A 14,113-nucleotide genomic window follows, 5' to 3' on the forward strand; every position below is an offset into this window, starting at 1 on the left:
TGAGCCACTGCCTCTCTGGGAGGACAGGCATTAAGACAGTCACAGGTGTTTGGAATTAAGCATTGCATGTTACCTTATTTCTCTTCCCTTCTGGAGCTCTCCTTTCTTCCTTTGATAAGGATAGGGGTCCCTAAGCCATGTGTTTCATGCCTCCAGATGTGGGAAATTATCTACCTGGCTACTCAAAAGCTTTCTTGACTTTTCCCAGGTTTCCAGGTAAATCCTGTACTCATAGCAAATTCTTCAAGATTTCACTAGGAGCTTGCTCCTCTAGACAGAAAGGTTATGTTTAGAACTGCCATAGAAATGAAACAAAATGTGAAAGAACTAAGGCAGGGAAAAGGAGACAGCTGGAGCAATGCCTAACAAGCTGATCAAAAGGTATTTTTATGGTTATTTTAAAATTTGAATGTAAGTGATTACCTTCTGATTTTATTCAATAAGTAAAAAGAGAAGGAATAATTATATGGAATCAATGCAAGTGACAGAAATCCCCATGCCCCTCCCTCTCTTGCTTCCTCCTTCACTAAATGTTTCCTACACTTTTTTAGACACTGCAGCAAGAGTAGATATAGACTTTTATAAGTATAGCAAACTTTCCTGAAGTCAAAGATAGCCAGATTCTAATACCCCTGAAGAAAAATAAATGTCTTTACTTGGCTTTGGCCAGCCTAATTGTAACTCACTACTTTGGCCTACTTCCATTTATGAGAAGTAAGCCCAAAACACCAATTCCGGAGAAACTTCTACTACCAAGAAAAGATAAAAGATTACCTGAGTGCATATGTTACACCTTAAAGTGAGACACTGCAAGAATCCTCAGGTCATAGTGTCAGAAACTAGGAAATTACATAAACAAACAGATTCTTGCATCTTTATTTTTTTTTCCCATTGTATGAAGCCACTCCATAGTCTCAAATTCCTTCCATATATGTGATGTTTTGCCATGTTGCTTCACAACATTCAGGCATTATCCCCTACATGCCTAAGAGGCAGCCAGAAAGACTCTTCTTCTACCCTTTAATGCCACAACCATAAACCAATCAGCCTCAGCTGTAAAAATGCTAAACTTCAGCTGAGACTTCTGTCCACACAGCCCTACACAGTAGGATAGGGTCAATTTCCTCCTCAGTCACCCCTGGAAGACACAGGATTTTGCTGGTACTTGGAGCTAGATAGACTTATTGTGCTGACATTCAAAATTTAAAAGTGTTGCAAAAGAGGTACTGTAGATGTAAAAAGAGGAATATGAAACTGAGAGACTGGGACCTGAAACCACAGCAAGGTTCACTGTCTTGCTGAATTTGCACAGTCACAAACCCCAGGATGATTTTGGCTGGGAGAGGGGCTTAAACACCATCTAGTTGCAATTACCTGCTGTGAGTCCACTAGACCTGGTTGCTCAAAGCCCAGTCCAGCCTGGCCTTGAACACCTTGAGGGATGAGTCAACCACAGCTTCTGTGGGCAACCTGTGCCAGTGACTGCTCACCCTCACCACAAAAACATGCTGTCAAATGTATGATTTAAATCTCCTCTCTCCAGGTTTCAAAAGCCCCAGTAAAAATCTGCAGGGCTGAATGCAGTACTCCAGGTGGGATGTCACCATGGGGTGACATGGGATGACCATGGGATTACAGGGGAAGAACCCCCTCCCCTGACGTGCTGAGCACCCTTTGGCAGCCCAAGATACACCTGGCTGTCCAGGCTGCAAGCTCCCAGTGCTGGCTCATGTCCCATTTTCCATCCAGCACTGTCCCCAGCTCCTTCTCAGCAGGGCTGCTCCCAGTCCTTCATCCCCAAACCAATCTGATCCTGCAGATCAGGAGGTGAAAGCTTTGCTGAAGCTGTGCTGGCTGTCTCCAACCACCCCTGTACTCCATGTGCCCACAAATACCAACACGGATGTGAAAAATGCAGGAAGTGTTTGAGATGTGGAATTGTTGGCCACACACACAGGAACAGTCCTGTCAGGATCAATACAAGCCAGCAACAGAGGGTGTCTCTCAAGGGTCCTCACTGGCACCAGCAGTGCTCCATGTCCTCACCAGTGGCCCTGGCAGGGGGTTGAGCACACCCTGGGCAGGTTTGCAGGTGACTCTGAGCTGAGGGGTGCATGTGATGACGCTGGGGGAAGGGGACACAGAGAGGGACCTTGGCAAGCTCCAGCACTGGCACCATGGGCACCCCATGGGGCTCCCAAGGGCCAAGTGCAGCTCCTGTGTGGCCAGCCCAGCCAGAAGTGCAAGGAAATCAGGGCAAACAGCAGGGGAGCACAGAGGGAGGAGAACACTGCAGTGCAGAGCTGCCCTGTGCCAGCTGTGACAATGCAGAGCTCAGGGCATGCAGCTGTCATGGGCAGGGATGGGGGAGGGCTGAGACTCTGCACTTCCAGGTGAACTGGCACATGGCAAATACATCCTGGAATGCCTTGACATCCCTCCTGCCTCATCAAGATATTACAGGTTTGAAAACACAAGGCAGTTGTTTCCCCTGGGATCAACCAATCCATCAATTCAAAGTTATGCGAGCTCTCTGTTTGATTGTGTGATTTGGGCAGTGGAGGACTGTGCCACCAGCATGATCCATCTCTGATTGACTGTGGGAGGTGCAGTCAAACATCTGATATTTAGGAACAGTCTTCATGGGAGAGTTTGGGTAGGGTCACAAGAATTATCAACATGCTCACCAAGACATTAGTTGAGCCAAGCCTCAGTCCACTGTTACTGATAAGTGAAACTGAGAGGAGATAAATCCTTGCTGGAAATCTCCATGAAAAAAGTCTAAAATGACAGCACAATACATTTTCTGCACACACACAGACACCTCTCCATTGAAGGGCAATATTTATCTACATTAACAATCCATAAAACAGATCCTCTGTTGCTTGCAAGAGAGTCTTTATTGGCACCAACCCAAAAGAGCTTAGAGACAATGGCAGAGGCCAAGGTACCGCAAGGGCTTTGTAAAGCAAATCACAGAGGAAGGGACACAGGCAGAGGCAGAGATCAAGGCCTTAGATTTCTTGCTGGGGCTGCATCTTCCCTCAGGAAGGGTCACGGGCTGTGCAGTCTAAGAGTCACGGCCAGGGCGCAGGGGGCGCAGGAAGGAAAGCTTGTCATTGAAATCTATCTCCTTGTAGTTGGGAACGTCTTCGTGCTCTCGGGCAAGGTGCCGAGGCCCGCTTCCATCACTGTTCTCACACAGCAGCCACACACCTCTCTGGACTTTGTGGGAAGACACGATGTTGTCATCTTCTCCCCCAGCCAGATCGGTGGCTTCTCTCACCACTCTGCTCCTCCCTTTGTATTCAACGTGCTGGTAGAGAGTGATCTGGGGATTGTGCAGATCCTCCGTGATCAGCTGCAGAGAACTGATCTTGTCATTCATATCTTTACCCACAGAGTCATATTCTCCCTCCTCAAACACCAGAAACTGACCCTTGTAGTCAACGTGCTCATAAGCCACCCAAGGCTGGCCAATGACTTTCACTGAGGACACAATATCATTCCAACCCTCAGCTATCAGGTTGGGAGTGTCAGAGGTGAATTCTTTGGACTGACCCCGGAAGTTGACATGCTCATAAATGATGATTTTTCCCATCTCGGTAGCACTTCTGAATCTTTGGAGTCCTTGCTATAGGAGCTGCACAAAACAAAGATGGAAAACCAGAAATGCTTGTAAGAAGCCTGTACACACCAGACACAAAATGATGGAGAATATGGAGGAGAAAAATAGAAAGACGGGAATATCAACACATTTTTAACAAAGAATAATCATAGCCAGCAGCTGGAAAGGAGTGAGGACGTGCCATAGAAATTTCAGTTTATGAAAACATGAAATGTGCTATGTGCCCACAAGTACCCAGTTCAAATTAGTTGTGTGTGTAATTTTAGGTGCATGCCCAAGCTTAAGCTGTAAAATACTCTCACATTCCACCCCTCACAATTGTGTGTCACTGGCCCCCTCCACCCTCTCCCTTTCTGGGTTGGTTTGCCCTGCAGCAGCATCTCCTCATGCCCTGAAAGATGGCTTCAGTCTGTGCCCATGCAGACAGCAGAGCCTCCCTGAGTCTGTGCTGCAGCTCCCAGCCCAGCACTAAAGCCTCCTTCCCTTGCCTGCATTTCACAGCAGCTGCCCAGAAACCCTTCCAGCTCTCCTGTGCAGAGTGTGCCTCTTACCTTGATGGCAGCTGCAGGGCTGGGGAGAGCTGAGGGAATTCCTCCAGTGCAGGGCTGGGGTTTGTGAAGGGAGTCTCACCTGCCTGCATTTATACTTGCTCAGAACTCTTGTGCAACACCCCAGGTGACAGCATGAAAAGTGACCGAAACTCTCCAAAAGCCACATCAGCCACAGCAATTCAAACACAGCAAAGCTCATTTTGACACAGGGGCTGTGGAAGTTTACCTGCTTGTGGCACTTGGTATTCTTGGTCTCCTTGGAAGCACTTAAAATGACCAAGGACTTTTTATGGGAGATATCCAAGTCACAGAAACGACAATGAAGCACCAACTTATAATATATAAATATAACAATATTTTATTATAACAATAAATCCCTTTTCTCCTTAGAATTATGGAATTTTTATGGTTGGAAAAGGCCTCCAAGATCAACTCCAACCTTTGACTGCATACCACCATGCTCACTAATCCATATTGTACATGTCACATCTCCTCGTGTTCTGAACACTTTCAGGGATGATGGCTCCACCATTTCCCTGGGCTGCCCATTCCAAAACTTAACTACCCTTTCAGTGAAGATGTTTTTCCTAATCACCAGCCTGAACCTCTCCATACACAAGTTGAGGTTTTTTTCCCTTGTCCCATCACTGGTTGACTGCAGAACGAATCAACCCACCTGGCTACCTGCTCCTATCTGTAGAGAGCTGTAGAGAGTGATAAGGTCCCCCTGAGCCTTCTTTTCTCCAGGATAAACAGCCGCAGCTCCCTCAGCTCTTCCTCATCACACCTCTCCTCCAGACTCTTCTCCAGCTCTGTTGGCCTTCTCTGGACATGCTCTAGCACCTCAGTGTTTTTCTTGCAGTGAGGGACCCAAAATGAGCACATGATTCCAGGTGTGCCCTCACCAATGCTGAGTACAAGGGGATGATCCCTGCCCTGATCCTGCTGGCCACACCATTGCTGATCCAGGCCAGGTGCCATTGGCCTTCTCAGCCACCTGGACACAGCTGGCTCATGTTCAGCTCTCTGAAAGTGTGGATGCCCCTTGCCTCGAAGGGTTCTTTATGGTCCCTTGCAGTCCAAACCATTCTCTGATGCTGTGACATGTGTAGTCATGCATATATTTATGTACAGTAATAGACGGAGATGATCCTGCTGTAGATGATAATCAAAAGCACCAATATTGTTATCTCAAAGCCAGAAAAAAGATCACATTGGAGAGGCCAGAATCTGGGGTTGGATAGGTAAGGTGTTAAACCATCTTCAAAATCAGAATTTTGGAGCAGAATCAAGGCAAAAGACCATAATAGATTTTTGCAAATATTTATTTTGTACAAAATACTGCATATTGTAAATGGTGCTTTATACTGTCGGTTTTGCAACTAAACACTTGAATCTGTTTAGAGATGGTGTTTCACACTTGTCAGGCTGCAATCTTGTTGTGCTAAATATGACTCCAAGCATTTCCCCAGTTCAGGCTGAAGTAAATGCTTCAGATAATATTTATTTTTAATATTTTTCTTATATCAACTGTTTCTGTTTCTGTCTATGGAACAAGAAAGCAGAGATTGTCCTGCCCCAGCTTTTTTTTTTTTTTTTTTTTTTTCTTTTGAAATCTCTGATCCATGGATCTTCGTTATCCTCACTTCCTGATCCTTCTTTCTCTTCTTCACTGCATGGGCACAAATTATGTCCTACCTCAAGTTATTCTCCCTGATGCCAAACTTTACTCTCATCCACAAGAGCTCTTTGCAGTGCTCTAAAAGATCTCATGGTCATGGGATTCAGATTTATATTGACACTAAGGTCTTTCAGTAAATAATTTCTTCTGTGACCACACAAGTGACAACACCTTTGGTGTGCTCTTGAGAACTCTGCCTCTGTGATTCCTGGGATCTGAGACTCTGGAACACTCAGGATGGCCATTTCTAGTGATGTTTCTCCAGAAAGCTGCTGAATTTGGTGAACAATCTACAGAGAGCACTGAAGGAAAACTGTTGGACTGTTGAGAGTCTCATGACTTCATCACATGCTTTGAGTGCTCCAGGGACTGCAGAGTTTCAGAACACAGCATCCCATAAGCTCTGCAGCAATCAGCTCTGTGGTAGGGGTGCCCTTCTCCAGTCACCAGCTCTACAGATGTCTCTCTCTGCCTCATTAAGACACATCTTGCTCTCTGTGTCTGCAGGCTTCCAGCACTTGCAAATTTTAAAGTGTGAGAGGACAAGCATGTAATAATTCACATATGACAGCATTCACTCTATGAAGTTTGCCTAACAAAGACATTTTTTATTCAAAAGGAATCACAATGGTGTGATTTGCCAGCAAGGTTTGAGCTGGAGCAGCCAGCAAGAAGGGCATTGATACAGACAGGGATTTCACACAGGCAGGAGATTCGTGCTGGATTCAAGGCATAAGACTGCCAGAACACCAGTGAGAACAGTGTATGGGGGGTGGGGGGCTGGCTGCAGGCACCAAGCTGCACTAGGCAGGGAGTAGGAGGCACCAAAGTGTTCTCTGGTCAGAGAGCCCAGAGCCAGGTGTGAGACTGGGCAGGCTGAGGGCTCTCAGTCCTGCTGGAAGCACCTGTGGAGGAGCTGGTGGCTGCACAGGGTCAGGGTGTGCAGGTTTCACAAGGGGCTTCCACGAGGATGGTCTGCAGAGGAGGAAGGAGATGGGGCTGTCTCTCTGCCATCCCATTCTGTGGGAGTGCTGGTGGTGTCAGCTGTGGGGGGCTGAGGCAGCCCCTGGTGTGTGGCAGCCACAGGGGCCGTGGCCGTGTCCTTTCCATGCACACGTGTGTGCCTGTCCCTGGGTCACACAGCCAACCCCAGCACGGGCTGTGCCTGCTGCCTGGGCAGTGGCTCTGGGAAAAGCAGCCTGGACAGAGCCCCTGCAGCCTGGCTCAGCAGCTGAGCAGGAGGAGATCCTAGGGCTGAACTCTGCTCATCTGACCTGTCCCTACACACAGTGCTCAGAAAGTGACTTGGCCAGAAAGAAACCCTGGAACCCTTTTTCCACAGAAGAATCACTCTGGTGTAACTTTACTGTTCTTTCCTTTCACTTTCAATCCTTATGAGCTGTTTGTAGGAACTATCACAAGCTTTCTCAGAAGACCACCTTGTGTGTTGAAATCCTGCAGATCTGCAGATGCTCTCTCAGTTCTCTCTTTCTTGCTCTTTTGGTTGGATGTGATTCTACTTCTACTCTCTTGAAAGCAGAGAAACCACATCCTGAAAAATTTCCCTCCAAAAACCCAAATTCACCAAGAAAGCCTCAACCACTAAACTGAGGAGAGACAAACTGCAGGGACACATCAATTGCTGAGTGCAAGGACAATGCAAAGGAGCCCATTAGACCCACTGAGTCAATGCCAGTGCACAGAAATCCCCATCAGGACAGCATTGCTCTGACAGGGCTGAATAGAAGAGATGGACATTGTTCATCTTTCTTTATAGCAAGATTCCTCAGGAGCAAAATGGCTCAGGAAATACTGGGATTTGCCTGGCTTGGTCCTTATGTGATGAGGATGATCCAGGGAGCCAGGAGGATTTTTGGTTTGGTGAATAATTGAAGTTGGAAGTGACCTTTGGTTGCCATTGGATCCAGTCAGCTGTTTAACACAGGGAGAACTGTGAGGTGAATTAAGTTTGCTGGAGATTTATCCAGTCAGGTTTTGAAAACCCTTGAGTGTGGATACCACTCAACCTCTCTGGTGATTTAAAATTTTCTGATCTTATAATGAAAATTTTTCTCAGGTATAGAAGAGAATGCTATGGTTTCTCAGAGGGGCACAGCAAAAGTAACTCAGGGAAGCTCTGACTGAAAATAAGGGAAAAAAAAAAACATAGCTCAAAGTGTTTTTCAGCACTGGAAGAAAGGCCAGAGATCCTGGGGAATCTCTACCACTGCAATGTTCAGAAATCTCTTGAAGATGGCCATGTTTAACCTGGTGACCTTTAGAGGTAGCTCTGTTGTAAATAAGAGTTGGGACTAGGAAAGTCTCTTCCAAGATATATCTTTCTGTCAGTAATTCTAAGGAGGATTTTAAAGCCTTTGTCACTTTCTGCCCAATTGCATCCATTGTTCAATATCAATGAAAAACTGTCATCATCAAGCCATGTGTACAACAGCCTTGACTTTACTTGTTGGACATTTATGAACTCTATTTCCTCAAGATCAGACTTCCCTCCCCATTCCTCCACAGGCTCTCACCTGCTCTCTTGTCAATATAATTCCCCCTACTGAAAGCTCAAAGTTCTTCTCCACCTTTATTTCATTCTCTTATTACTGAAAAACTTTCTAGAATCCTTTGCAAGATTTTTGAACATGACATGTCCATGTTTGTTTGGATCTGTCTTTGATTAGATACACTCCAAGTGTATTGACAAGAGCAAATGAAAATTTTATTAAACATTGCCATCCATATCCCTCCTTGAGCCATGTCTTTGCTGTTTGGTAGGGTAGCACCCCTCTCTGGTGTAGTGGTAGCTATCCCCATGACAAGAAAGGAGAGCATATTGACTCCTTGAAGCATTTAAGCTGGAAGGAAAGTTGAGGGGTCTCTACTTCAAGCTTTTGCTCACACCAGGATGGAAAATAGGGAGATATTGCCCAATGCTGGTTATGAAGACAGGAGAGGGAAGTAGAAGTGATATTTGCAGTACAGATTAATGGGCATGGTGGCATTTGGGCAAAGGTTAGACTGGATGATCTTGGAGGCCTTTTCCAAAATTAATGATTCCATGATTAAGGAGAAAGGGGAAGTTTGGGTTTTTTTGTCAAAAACAGGTACTTTAATGCCATGTCTCTTACTTGAATATCTTGACCTGGATTATCTTCCACAGAGAGACCTAGTCCATTTTAAGTGCTTCCAAGGAGACCAAGAATACAAAGTGCCACAAGCAGGTAAACTTCCACAGCCCCTGTGTCAAAATGAGCTTTGCTGTGTTTGAATTGCTGTGGCTGATGTGGCTTTTGGAGAGTTTCGGTCACTTTTCATGCTGTCACCTGGGGTGTTGCACAAGAGTTCTGAGCAAGTATAAATGCAGGCAGGTGAGACTCCCTTCACAAACCCCAGCCCTGCACTGGAGGAATTCCCTCAGCTCTCCCCAGCCCTGCAGCTGCCATCAAGGTAAGAGGCACACACTGCACAGGAGAGCTGGAAGGGTTCCTGGGCAGCTGCTGTGAAATGCAGGCAAGGGAAGGAGGCTTTAGTGCTGGGCTGGGAGCTGCAGCACAGACTCAGGGAGGCTCTGCTGTCTGCATGGGCACAGACTGAAGCCATCTTTCAGGGCATGAGGAGATGCTGCTGCAGGGCAAACCAACCCAGAAAGGGAGAGGGTGGAGGGGGCCAGTGACACACAATTGTGAGGGGTGGAATGTGAGAGTATTTTACATCTTAAGCTTGGGCATGCACCTAAAATTACACACACAACTAATTTGAACTGGGTACTTGTGGGCACATAGCACATTTCATGTTTTCATAAACTGAAATTTCTATGGCACGTCCTCACTCCTTTCCAGCTGCTGGCTATGATTATTCTTTGTTAAAAATGTGTTGATATTCCCGTCTTTCTATTTTTCTCCTCCATATTCTCCATCATTTTGTGTCTGGTGTGTACAGGCTTCTTACAAGCATTTCTGGTTTTCCATCTTTGTTTTGTGCAGGCTGTCATCCAGCTCCTATAGCAAGGACTCCAAAGATTCAGAAGTGCTACCGAGATGGGAAAAATCATCATTTATGAGCATGTCAACTTCCGGGGTCAGTCCAAAGAATTCACCTCTGACACTCCCAACCTGATAGCTGAGGGTTGGAATGATATTGTGTCCTCAGTGAAAGTCATTGGCCAGCCTTGGGTGGCTTATGAGCACGTTGACTACAAGGGTCAGTTTCTGGTGTTTGAGGAGGGAGAATATGACTCTGTGGGTAAAGATATGAATGACAAGATCAGCTCTCTGCAGCTGATCACGGAGGATCTGCACAATCCCCAGATCACTCTCTACCAGCACGTTGAATACAAAGGGAGGAGCAGAGTGGTGAGAGAAGCCACCGATCTGGCTGGGGGAGAAGATGACAACATCGTGTCTTCCCACAAAGTCCAGAGAGGTGTGTGGCTGCTGTGTGAGAACAGTGATGGAAGCGGGCCTCGGCACCTTGCCCGAGAGCACGAAGACGTTCCCAACTACAAGGAGATAGATTTCAATGACAAGCTTTCCTTCCTGCGCCCCCTGCGCCCTGGCCGTGACTCTTAGACTGCACAGCCCGTGACCCTTCCTGAGGGAAGATGCAGCCCCAGCAAGAAATCTAAGACCTTGATCTCTGCCTCTGCCTGTGTCCCTTCCTCTGTGATTTGCTTTACAAAGCCCTTATGGTACCTTGGCCTCTGCCATTGTCTCTAAGCTCTTTTGGGTTGGTGCCAATAAAGACTCTCTTGCAAGCAACAGAGGATCTGTTTTATGGATTGTTAATGTAGATAAATATTTCCCTTCAATGGAGAGGTGTCTGTGTGTGTGCAGAAAATGTGTTGTGCTGTCATTTTGAGACTTTTTCATGGAGGTTTCCTGCAAGGATTTTTCTCCGTTTCACTGTGTCCTGGTTTGAAGGACAGGTGTCTGCCAATAAAGGCAGAAGCTTCTCTTTGAAATGGAGAATGTAAACCCCCTCCCCCAAATTATTATAATTTTGAAATTAAGGGGCTCTCAGGCAAAGATATGGGAATTAGGAATAACAGTTCTTTACTAGAAAAATTAAAATAGAAATACAGTATTTCAAAGAACAGTCCCAAAATACTGACAGAGTCAGAATACAACCTGACACCCTGTCAGTCAGGGTGTTGGTAGCAGTCCCATTAAATGGTGGCTGCAGTCTTCCTGCAGTGGCAGATGTGGTGCAGCTGAAGCCGTGGTCCTGTAGAAGGGTGCAGTTTTCCTCCAAAGGTCCAGGGATCACGTGGAATGTTCCATCTTTCCTCTGGAATACAGTGGAAAGAAGGTACCTTGGTGTCCAAAATCTCAGTTTTTATCTAGGTAGGAAAGGCTTGGCTCCTCCTCCTGGTTGGAGCATCTCCCAATGGGATGATGCAATTTTATCAGTCATACAGTGAGACTCAATGGCCCATTAGCAGATGGTAACTTCCTGGAGGGAAGCTGGGTTCTGGAAAAGATAATGATTGCCCCACCTGGTTTTAAAGAAGGCCCATTAGCAGATAATATGTGCCACAGAGATCAGGGTCACTGCTCCATCTGGCTTCAACAGATGGTGATAGAATACACATTTCTGGCCACATCCTGTATTGCAGCCTGAGACACACAGTTCAGTAACAGTGGGCCCAGGCTTGACTCAAGCAGAGCTAAAGCCTCAGTGACCATGCTGATTATTGTTGTGATCCTCGCCAAACACTCCCATGCAGACTGTTCCTAAATAACAGATGTTTGATTGCAACTCACACAATCAGACAAATGGATTATGGATTCATTATGAAAGCAACGATGGCTGAGCAACCTCAGAGTTGAGAGAGGCATATAAAATCAATGAAACACCAGATCACTCCTGCAATTTCACCTCCTTACAGAATCACTTTCCAATCTTCTTATGCTGTTCTAGGTTTGGCAGCAAAATTCTCTCCTAACTGGAAAACCCTGAGTGAAATTTTGCTTGGAAGTTCAATCATTGATGAGACAGGACAAAGAAAATCATGAAATGGGGAAGACCTGTTGGATCTCAAATGATTCAACCAATTAATTATTGAATGCAGCTAAATTAGTAACAAAGCTGCTTTATGCAAACAGAAATGTGGCAACTCTTCTATTTGGGGAAATAGGGAAATTTGTTTTGAGGGGTCAAAGATACAATTTTCTCTGATTGTTCCACAATACTCAGAAAGAGATTCTTTCCCAGAAAAATTTTCTCTCCCTGATAGACAGTTTTTCAGGAATTCTCAAAGAAGGCATGGACCAGGAATGAAATTGAGGGTAGCACCTGTATTGTGTCCCAGATGTGATTCTTACTCTAAATGAGTCACAAATCCAGCAGACATTGGAAGCAGCATGGATGTGTGTTGTGGGGGGGAGGTGCATGTGTGTTTATCCTGAGAAGCTCTGAAGGAAGAGGGAGGGGAATAGAGTGTTATTTTTGCAATAGACTAGCCAATAAATGTGTTGTGAGCATGCACAGCTGTAATGTAAGACAGTCAGCTGAGACCCTTCATTTAGGGCAAGATTCCTCAGGAACAATATAGCTCAGGTAACACAAGGATTTGCCAGTCCTGATCCTGAAATCATGACCTTGAGTGATGCAGTGAGCCAGGAGGATTGTGGGATCATAAGACAACTCCAATGGAAAATGACCTTTGGATGCCATTGGGTCCAGGCTATTCCTTAATGAAGCCAGAGTCCCTGGGGAATCTCCACCCTTGCAGTTGCTCAGAAATCTCTTGAAGATGGCCTTGTGTACCCTGGTCATGTCTGGAGGTATCTCTGCTCTGAAGAAGGCCTTGGACTAGGGAGGTCCCTTCTAGGTTAGATCTTTCTGTCAGCAATGCTGAGGAAGATTTCAAAGCCTTTGTCACTTTCTGCCTGATTTCATCCTTTGTTCAATTTCAATGAAAAGGTGCCATCATTGAGTCATGTGTACAATAAATTGGGGATTACTTCTTGGATATTTACAGTTCCCTCCCAGCCCAGCAGCAGGTCTTACCTGCTTTGTTGTCAAATGTAATCCCCTCCACTGAAGGGTCAAAGTCCTCCTCCACCTTTACTCCATCCTCTTACTCCTGGAAAACTTACAAAACTCCTTTGCTGGAGGTTTAGTCACAACACTTCTACAGTTGTTTAGATTCTGTCTTTGACTTAACATAAAGAGCCAAAAGTAACCTATGCAATAGCAAATGCCAATTTTCTGGCACATTCCCATCCATATCCCTCCTTGAACCTTTCCTTTTTTGTTTTGCAGGATTGCACTCCTCTCTGGAGCAGGGGTAGCTGTGCCCAGGACATTCCAAGTAGTGTGTGTGAACTCCTATGAAAATTGATGCTGGAAGGTAGTTCCAAGGTTTTCTCCTTGAAGGTGCTCCTCATGGCAGGATGCAGAATGGGAAGATGTTGTTGCATGCTGGTTATGAAGCCAGGGGACAGACAGCAGTGTGGAACAGGAAGGTTTGTTACTGTGCTGCAGTGAAAATATTTCCTGCCAGGGGCTGAGGGAAGAGGAGATGCTGGGGAAGTGTCCATGGCTGTGTTGGTGGGTGAGAAGAGGGGAAGAGAGGCTGCAGAAAGGCACAGGGAGCTGATGCAGGCAGCGAGTGTCACCACAGGTGACACAGCTGGGCACGGCAGCCACAGACACACAGACAGACAGACACACAGACGCAGCTGGCCAGAGGCACCTTGGCAAGCTCCAGCACTGGCACCATGGGCACCCCATGGGGCTCCCAAGGGCCAAGGGCAGCTCCTGTGTGATCAGCCCAGCCAGCAATGCAAGGAAATCAGGGCAAACAGCAGGGGAGCACAGAGGGAGGAGAACACTGCAGTGCAGAGCTGCCCTGGGCCAGCTGTGACAATGCACAGCTCAGGGCATGCAGCTGCCATGGGCAGGGATGGGGGAGGGCTGAGACTCTACACTTCCAGGTGAACTAGCACATGGAAAACACATCCTGGAATGCCTTGACATACCTCCTGCCTCATCAAGATGTTACAGGTTTGAAAAACAAGATGGGTTTTACCATTAGGATTGAAGAATTCAAATTACAGGAAAACATTCTGTTTCTTACGCGATTAAGGGCAGTGGAAGATCATAGCATCACTGCAATCACTGCCTTGGGATACAGCCAGGCATGTGATAGCAAGGTACAATCTGGAGGTGAGAGTTTGGCCAGGATCAGCAACAATCCACCTGCTCACCAGGGCTTTTGAGTCAAGCTTGAACCTACTGATA

General features: G+C 46.3%; 1 protein-coding gene and 1 pseudogene across 2 annotated transcripts in view; one reads left to right on the top strand and one right to left on the bottom strand.

Moving 5' to 3' along the window:
• The window catches only part of C1R (complement C1r), a 239,921-nt gene that overhangs the window by 80,903 nt on the left and 144,905 nt on the right, over window positions 1-14,113 (bottom strand). The gene's annotated exons all lie outside the window — the stretch shown is intronic.
• On the top strand, window positions 9,235-10,615 carry LOC306807225 (epidermal differentiation-specific protein pseudogene; annotated as a pseudogene). Its single transcript, XR_013777895.1, has 2 exons — window positions 9,235-9,313; window positions 9,850-10,615. The product of XR_013777895.1 is annotated as an epidermal differentiation-specific protein pseudogene (transcript).

This window comes from Erithacus rubecula (assembly GCF_903797595.1).
Source record: "Erithacus rubecula genome assembly, chromosome: 1".
Lineage (NCBI taxonomy): Eukaryota > Metazoa > Chordata > Aves > Passeriformes > Muscicapidae > Erithacus > Erithacus rubecula.